The sequence below is a fragment of the Miniopterus schreibersii genome (genome assembly GCF_964146895.1).
Source record: "Miniopterus schreibersii genome assembly, chromosome: 9".
Lineage (NCBI taxonomy): Eukaryota > Metazoa > Chordata > Mammalia > Chiroptera > Miniopteridae > Miniopterus > Miniopterus schreibersii.
Window position 1 is genome coordinate 83,721,241 of NC_138118.1, and position 8,632 is coordinate 83,729,872.

Below are 8,632 nucleotides of genomic sequence, written 5' to 3' on the forward strand. Positions count from 1 at the left end.
TGATGCTCTAACTACTGAGAAAAACCACTAGGGTCCTCTGGCTTATTTTTAAATGATTTACAACGTAAATACCCACCCTGCCCCTTCCCGATGGTTTTCATTCTTTTTTCCACCAAAAGAAAACAAACCCAAAAAAATGTGAACAGTCTCTGGGCGAGTGAGAGGAAAGGAGGAACCGTTTCAACGGTCCATGTGAACCGAACGGCAGAGGTCATTTTCGGCAAGATCTGGGGTGGGTGTCATCTCATGCAATGCCTGGCCCCTCCCCCAAACCAGGAAATTTTAATATCTTAACATACTCATGTCTTTTTTAAAAAAATATATTTTTATTGATTTCAGAGAGAGGAAGGGAGGCGGAGAGAGAGAAACATCAATGATGAGAGCCACTGATCGGCTGCCTCCTGCTCGCCCCCTGCTGGGGATCGAGGGGCCCGCAACCTGGGCCTGGGCCCTGACCGGGAATCGAACCCCGATCTCCTGGTTCCTGGGTCGATGCTCAACCGCTGAGCCCGCCCGGCGAGGCAACAGGCTCACTTCTTAATAATCCATTCAACCCAACGATTTGGTCCCAAATGTATAGCTATTATTCAGAGCAGTTGTGGATGATTCATGTTGTGAGAGGAAGGAATTTAAATATAGTTCATGTGAAGTAACGGCCTGTGTGATGGGCCACCCATGGGTCTCGCAGGACAGAGGACTGATGGACAGAGGACTGACTGCCGCTCCCTCGAGGAGCCCAGGCTCTGAGTGAAGCCCCAGGTCCCACCCTGCCGGTGAGCGGGCCCCTCGCAGGGGAGTCCGGGAGCTGGAGTCAGGGGGAGACGGGTGTGGGGAGAGCAGAGGCCCCTGGGCCCCAGGGTGCACTGTGAACTAGGAGACAGTCTTTGGTTATAGACAGGGATATATCCTAAAACGTCACTCCAGCCTTCTCAACAGAAACGAGAGCCGTCCTGGAATGAGAGCCATCTGTCTCCTGCGGTTTGGGCCGACGAAAGCCGGGCAGAGACATCAGGCCCCCACATCCGTCCCCGGCGAGGGCTCCCCAGCAGCTCAGAGACTTTCCCATAACCCCGGGCTCGGTGGGGTCGCCTGGGAAATGACGGGTTTGTAGCTGTCTCAGTTTTCTGTGTTTGGGGTTGATTTTGGCTGGATCATAATCCAGAGACATACCAGCTCGTCTCCCACAGTGTGGTGTCCAGAGACGGGCGGGCGCAGGTCCCTCTCATCATGAAACCGCAGTGGAATGCAAGGGACTTTAGACAGAAATAGGACAGCCAGTGGGAGACCCCGGGTCAGGATGTCCCCCCTGCCCTGGGCCCAGCACATCTGGCCCAGGCAGGGGCGTCCACCTGCTGCAGCTCCAAGAGCACCGGACAGGACAGCGCCTCGGGGTGAGGTGTGGAGGGTGGGGTCTTCTTAGACGCCCGGGGGGGGGGGCATTCCCAGAGCCCCGTGTCCTTGCCCTGCCCTGCAGAGCGGAGCTGAGTGGTAACCCGCACGGATCTGCCCTCAGCACCCAGACGGCGTATGTTCAAAACCAGGATGCTCAGAAAACAAGAAGGCTCGTGCCAGCTTGTGTGGCTCCTGGCTGGAGTGGAGGCCTTCGCAGCAAAAGATTTCGAGTTTGATTCCCTTTAAGGGCACATACCTGGGTTGCAGGTTTGATCCCCGGCTCAGCTGGGGCCCGGGCAGGAGGCAACCAACCCATGTGTCTCTCTCACATCAACCTTTCTCTCCCCCCCCACCCCCTCTTCTCCCTCCCCCCCAACACCCTCTCTAAAAATCAATGAAAAAATGTCCTCGGGTGAGAATTTTTTTAAAAAGTTAATGCCCAGCTGGTGTGGCTCAGTGGCTGAGCATCGACCCCGCGCACCAGAAGGTCGCCGGTTCAATGCCCAGTCAGGGCCCATGCCCTGGTTGCATCCCCAGATCGTGCAGGAGGCAGCTGATCGACGTCTCTCTCTCGCTCTCTCTCCCTCCCTCTTGCTAAAATCAATAAAGACACTTTTTAAAAAGTGTCTTTAAAAAAGTTTAAAAAAAGAGTTAAAAAAAAGGTTAGAAAAAAAGAAGCTTCAACATTTGAGAGAAAAATCTAAAGGGCCTGCGTCGGGTGAGGTCCCCGCACTGGAAAGAGTTAACGTAACATTCCTGCCCTGGTAACAGTTGGCACCCATACAGCACTTGGACTGAAGGATTTTTAAGAGGGTGGGGGGAGAGCGAGGAACTTCAGCTGGAAGCTAAGCTGAATTCTTCAAGCACAGGCACTGCTGGGACGGGGCCCTGCCCATCGGCCCAGGAACGCTTCTGTGGTCAGCCCTGTGTCTCGGTGGCCGTGTCTCCGTGGACGCGTGGCCGGGAAGCTCCCACCGTCTGGTCCTTGTTTGGTTCTGGGTTCGACTGAGGAAGCCCATCCCCAGAGCAGCCTCTGCAGGCAGGTTGTCCTCAGAGGAGGCCTTTCCTTTGCAGGACGGGGGTCTCCACCTAAAAGGGATCCTGGAGCCGGCGAAGCCCAGGAGAAAGTTTTGTTTGAGTCAACAGACTGTCAGCCGCTGCAGTTCCTTAGGGACGCATGTGCCTACAAGGTGGCCGCAGGGAGAGGGCCTCGAGAGCCTAGGTTCCTTTGTCTTTGCCCTGAGCTCCTGGAAATCTCTGGAGGGTTGGCCTCCACCTTTGTACGTGCTGATGGGCGTCTGTCCGGCATCTGATTCCTGACGTGTTTGCTCTTGGTCAGGCCTTGAGGGAGGCGGGAGGTGGGGCAGACAGGGACAGTCACCACTGGGCTTCTGCACGTGGGGCTCCGGGAAAGTCACTGGCGCAAGGAAACCAGAGCCTCGCTGGTTATTTACAGCTTTATTACTTAGGAATAGAAATGGACCGTGGCTGGGATAGGCCAGGCCCCGGCGCGCTCCCGTGTGACAGTGAGTCCTCGGGTGGCTGGAGACGCGCGCTGAGGACTTTCATGGAGCCCTGTGGAAACCGGCGGAGTCACGGGTGTGATGTTAATCATGAGGGTAAAAGTATAATTCACAGGATAATCAGAGTCAACCTGGGGTCCTGGGATGGCTCAGGGTGCAATCCTGGAGGTCCTGGTAATTCTTGGGGTGAAACCCTGGGGATCCTGGAGTTTCTCAGAATATAACCCTGCGGGACCCCAAAGTTTAGGTTTCTAGGGATGTAACCATGTGGGCCTGGGTTTTTGGGGTGCATCCAGGGAAGCTGGAGTTTCTCAGGGTTCCACCCTTGGGGGCTGGGTTTCTTGGGCGCAATGCTGGGTGCTAGGGTTTCTTGGAGTGTAACCTGGGGGGATAGGGGTTTCGGGGTACCGCCCTGGAGGTTGGGTTTCTTGAGGTGCCACCCTGGGGTGGTGTTTCTCGGGTGCTGTTTGGCAGCCTGTCTGAGAGGCTGAGTGAGGGGAGTGACACATGAGGCAGTGTGGGGGCCTGAGCACCGGAGACAACTTCCTGGGGGGCTGACTGAGGGACACACAGGGGACTCTTCTGCCCTCCACAGGGAGCAGGGTTGAGTGCGGCTCCTTCAGAACCTCCTGTCTGTACCCCACACGCCGGCTGTCACCCAGGGTTCCAAATGCTCTCAAACTGCACAACTGTCTGCAGTTCTGAGGCTCACCAGCCCCCCATTTCCCGGTCGGGCAGCCAGTTCGCAGGGGAGCAGTTAGCTGCTCCCAGCAACGGGCAGGCTGGACTCACTTCCCCCCTGGGACTGCTGGGATCTCCCATCAAATCCTAACTGGTCACAATCCACAGGCTTCCCCCCCGGGGAAGCGGAAAGGGGGGCCCCGGGTGACAAAGCTCAGCTTTCCGAGCTGCGCCCGTCCTGAGGCGGGAGGACAGAAGCACCAGCCCTTCTCCCCAGCGCACCCCGGCCCCGCCTGGAATCCGAGCTCGGCTCAGGGCTCCCCGCTCAGCGCCCCTCCCCCGCGGCCGTGGCCAGCGGCGGGTCTGGAATCTGCACGTCCGGCCGGGAGGCTCTTCTGGCATCTGGAGGAGGGGCCGGGAGAGGCTCACTCAGGCTGCACCAAGTCAGGCGGGACCTTCGGGGAGGCGGAGGGCTGTGCAGAGGGGTCTTTGCTGCTCTGCTGTCTTCGCTCCCCTGAGTGTGGGCCACATTCCGGCCCCGGGGACCCAGGAGAGTGGCCAGGGGACCCATCTCCCCCAGTGCTGGGGTTGGCTATAAACCAGCAGGGAGCACGTGGTGATTGACTGGCTTAGTGCTCACAACAGCCCCATAGCATTGGTTCTACTCCCATCTCCAGTTTTTTTTACAGAAAGAAACAGGCAGGGAGGTTAATGAACTTGCCAAAGCCACACAGCGAATAACTGGCCATGCTAGGATTTCTTTAAATAATTTTTTTTTATATCTTTATTGATTTCAGAGAGAGGAAAGGAGAGGGAGAGAGACAGAGACAGAAACATCAATGATGAGAGAGTCATTGATCGAGCCCACAACCCGGGCATGTGCCCTGACCGGGAATCGAACCCCGATCGCCTGGATCCTAGGTCGATGCTCAACTGCTGAGCCACGCCCGGCCAGGCCATGCTAGGATTTCAATCCAGGCATCCTACTGGCTCCAGGTTGTACCCAGAAAGCTAACAGTTACGAGGAGACATGGGGGGCCCACGACCATGAAAATACACCATGGTCAGTTAGGGGGTGCAGGGGCCCCAAGCTCTGCAGAGGGAGAGCAGGTGTCCTTACTGGTCCAGCAGAGGGACTCTCTCAAATTTCAGAACCAGAACCAGAACCAACACGGAGCACGTGGCCTGAGGTCGGAGGGGTCACCACGGGCCATCTGTGAGCAAGTCCCAGAGCTGCCTCCCCAGGTACTGACCACATGGCGTCCTGGAGCTGGAGGTCAGCCAGGGGAGGTGGGGGGCAGGCCTCCAACGAGCAGCAGATGCATTCCTGAGAGGTTGCGTGTGCGTTTTTAAAAACCAACCACATGTTTCATTTTCAAAGGAAGGTACGTTTAGAAGGAATCTTATGGTGCCTAACCCTTTGTAAACTAGTACGATTTTATGTGTAATTCCTCCACTGGGCTGTGGCAGCAGGGGCCCGGCTGAGGTAGGGAGTCGGCAGATGCTGAGCTGAGAGCATGGCCCCAGGCCCTTCCCCAGGGTCTCCCGAAAGTCTCCTGCTGGCTGTCAATGGATGAAATCCATGCAGAGCAAAGTGAAGCGTTTGCTCTGATGCATTCAGTGTTTTTGGCGCGGCTGTTTATGAGGAACGCCTACTAGATACAGAATTGAGGGGGTTAAAGTTCATTGCCGCGGGGCTCACAGTGAGGTCAGGGGAGGCCCAGCCAGTGCTGTGGGGACCTGGGGACAGTGCGGGGTGGGTGGCTGTGGCTCACCCCTTCTCCCTCCAGGACCCGTTCATTCATCAGCAGAAAATGGTGTCATTGCCCAGGACACAGCAACCGTGGTCTGAGTCTTAGAGAGGCACACCGTGCAGAGACACGGAGTGTGGGAGGCAGGAAGGGTGGCCCTGGCTGGTGTGGCTCAGTGGTTGGAATATCTATCGGCCTGCCTACCGAAGGTCAAGGGCATGTACCTGGGCATGGAAGGCAGCCAATCAATGTGTCTCTCTCACATCCATGGTTCTCTCTCTCTCCCTCTTCCTCTCTCTTCCTCTCCCTCCCGCCTTCCACTCTCTCTGCGAATCAATAGAAAAAATATCCTCGGGTAAGGATTACTAAAAAAAGACAGGAAGGGTGTTGTGGGGATGAAAATCCTTTTCAAAGTCCTCCCCGAACGCGCTGAGCTCTGAGCTGGTGGAGGTCTCGACCAGGAGCAGATACAGGCTGATAGGAATGGGTGGGGGATTGGAGTTGGGGGTCCACTCGGATCAGAATGTCTGAAGAGAGTCCCGGGGAAGCAGAGCCCCTGCCAGGCGAGGGGTCCCAGCCACATCACCTGTTTGCAAGGTGCGTCAGGTTCTCAGTGGAAAGCTGCTGAGTAACATCTGAGTAATTCCTCTGAGATTCATAATTATTTAAGTGCAAAAAGCAATGCAAACCCACAAGGCCTCAGGCCAGTGGGCTGTCTACTTTGGTGTTTATTTCTCTGTGACCATCAAGAAGTGGAAAGAGACTGGACCAGTCCTCCCAGCCCCAGCACCTGTGGGACCAGAGCTGTTTATGAGAGCAGGGACCTGTGAGGGTCCTGGCCCACTGGCCCCTGCCTGCAGGGTGCCCATTTGGCCCTGTGCCTGGGATGGGCTCAGAGTCAGTCCTGGTGCAGAACATGGGCCTTCAGGGGTGACGGCCTCATTTTAAGTTCATTACTTCTATAAAGACCCCGTCTCTAAATCCTATCATATTCTGAGGTCCTGGTGGTTAGGACTCCAGCATAAGGATTTGGGGGAACACAGCCCAGTCCCTAACAGCCTCTGACTAATGTCACAGGGAGTATGTGGCTGAAGACACAGGGAGGCGCCCTGAGGTGCCTGTGGTCCACACGGAAGAGGTGCTGGATGGGGCTCCTTGCAGGTGAGCCCTCCTGCCGCCACCTCAGTGGCTGCTGGCACCCTGAGCCCAAAGCTCTCCTCTGTGGGCTCCTGTCCACATTGATCTGAGTGGCTCTGGTGGGGGCCTGGATCTGTGCAGGCAGCGAGTGGCGATCCAGTTCCCGCTGGGTCCTCAGTGTGGTCCTCGGTGGCTGGCTGTCCAATCTGACCCCACTCTGAAGTGTCCAGCCTGGGTTGCAGGCAGGTTTGCAAACCGCTTTCCAAGCCTGCCAGGCCCCAAACAGGGGGGCCTAGTGAGGGCAAGAGCCCACCTTCCCCACAGGCAGGTCCCTCCTGGCCCAGCACGTGGTTCTGCCTGGGACCCTGCAGGTGGGGCTGTGAGCACAGGACACATCTGAGGGTGTATGGGGGAGGGGTTCCCTGTAGCCACTGCTCTGGGCCCCTGGCCTGGCCGTCTGCATTCTTCTGTTCTTTGGTGGGGAAGTACCACTGTCCTGTGGGCCATCGGGACACTGCGGGCTGGTGAGAGCTGTGTGCTTGGCCAGGAGACCCCAGCTCAGCCTGGCCCCTGGTTTGTGGCTGCAGTGGGAGCTGACGGCTCTCAGCTGTCCCAGCTCTGTTGGGGCCGTGGCCAGGCCCTGTCTCCAGAAGGCCGACCATGAGCTCCCCTCCCCAGCTGTGTTGGGGTGAAGGGGTGACCCGGATGCTCTGGGGCCCGGCCCTGGCACAGCATGGAAACCACATCTTATCCACAGACCGCTCGTTCCACGGTACTTTTGGGTTAGGGGCTCGGTAAGAAAAAAGCAGCTGAAGCCTCATGAATCGGATGATTACCGACTCCACTAATCTAGTCTGTTTCGCTAATTAGATGCATACACAGGATACAGGAAACAGATGGTAATATGTTTATGATTCGATTGCTGTTATTATTATAAAATACTGCGTGTAAGTTCATTTGGTCTGATTTTGTAAAATGTAGTGATTGTATTTTTCCCTTTATGTCCTCGGGATAAAAGTCAGATGCTGTTAACAGGGCGGGGCAAAAGTAGGTTTACAGTTGTTCGTACGGAAAATCATTCAGCAATTAATCAATAATAATACGAGAATAAACTCTGTGTTTCACATGCGCACAGTGGCCCACCTACTCCTGCCCACCCTGTATTCTAAATTTTCATGAAATGTTCATATTATCTCGTGTATGTTTAGCAATCGGCTCATTCCCTTCTTTCCTCACAGTGGATGCCCCGAACAGCCCTGTAATTAATTATTTTTTTTAGAGACAGACAGCAGCCTCCTGTGGGGACGCCCTCAGCTGCAAAGGGTGGCCTAGTCTGAGGTCACCCCCCTTCTGGGGGTTCACATCCAGTACTGACCCGTGTGGCCTCGGGACAGCAGGGCCACTCAGTGTGACCCTGTCACCTCCAGCAGGAGCTCACCTCCCAGGACCTGGTCGGCGACCCCGAGCTCACCCGAGTCCAGGCTGTGGGCTCCCAGGGCCCGCTCTGCACAGGTTGGTGAGTGTGCCTTTGGGGAGGAGACCGAGGTGTCACAGGCCCATGAAGGGCTCTGGGATACAGGAAGGTGAGGATGTGTGTGTTCCAGGAGACGAGGGCAGGGAGTTGGGGCTGGCCCCTCCCTGGCAGCTGTCAAGGGACCACGCGGGCCTGTGCTCACACCCCCACCGGGTCATGGAGCCAGGAAACTGCATCTCGGATCATGTTCCTGCTGCATCTTCTTTTTAAAATGTTTTTATTGATTTTAGAGAGAGAGGAAGGGAGAGGGAGAGAGAGAGAAACATCAATGAGAGAGAAGCACTGATCGGCTGCCTCCTGTACGCCCCCTACTGGGGATGGAGCCTGGAATCTGGGCCTGGGCCCTGACCGGGATTCGAACCAGTGACCTCTTAGTGCACCTCCTAGATGCTCAACCACCGAGCCACACCAGCCATGCCCTACTGCCTCTTTAAGCGGCTCTTTGGAAAATAATGTTCAGTGCAAGAAATAAAAAGCGAGAAAATATCCAAGTCACTGCCCCCATACTTCTTTGATGTAGGGATAAAAAATTGTCAGACTCCGGCCATCGCCGAGACCATCTTTATGGCAATGACAAGCTTCCAGAAAATTCTCTCAGAACTGCTGGCTGAGAG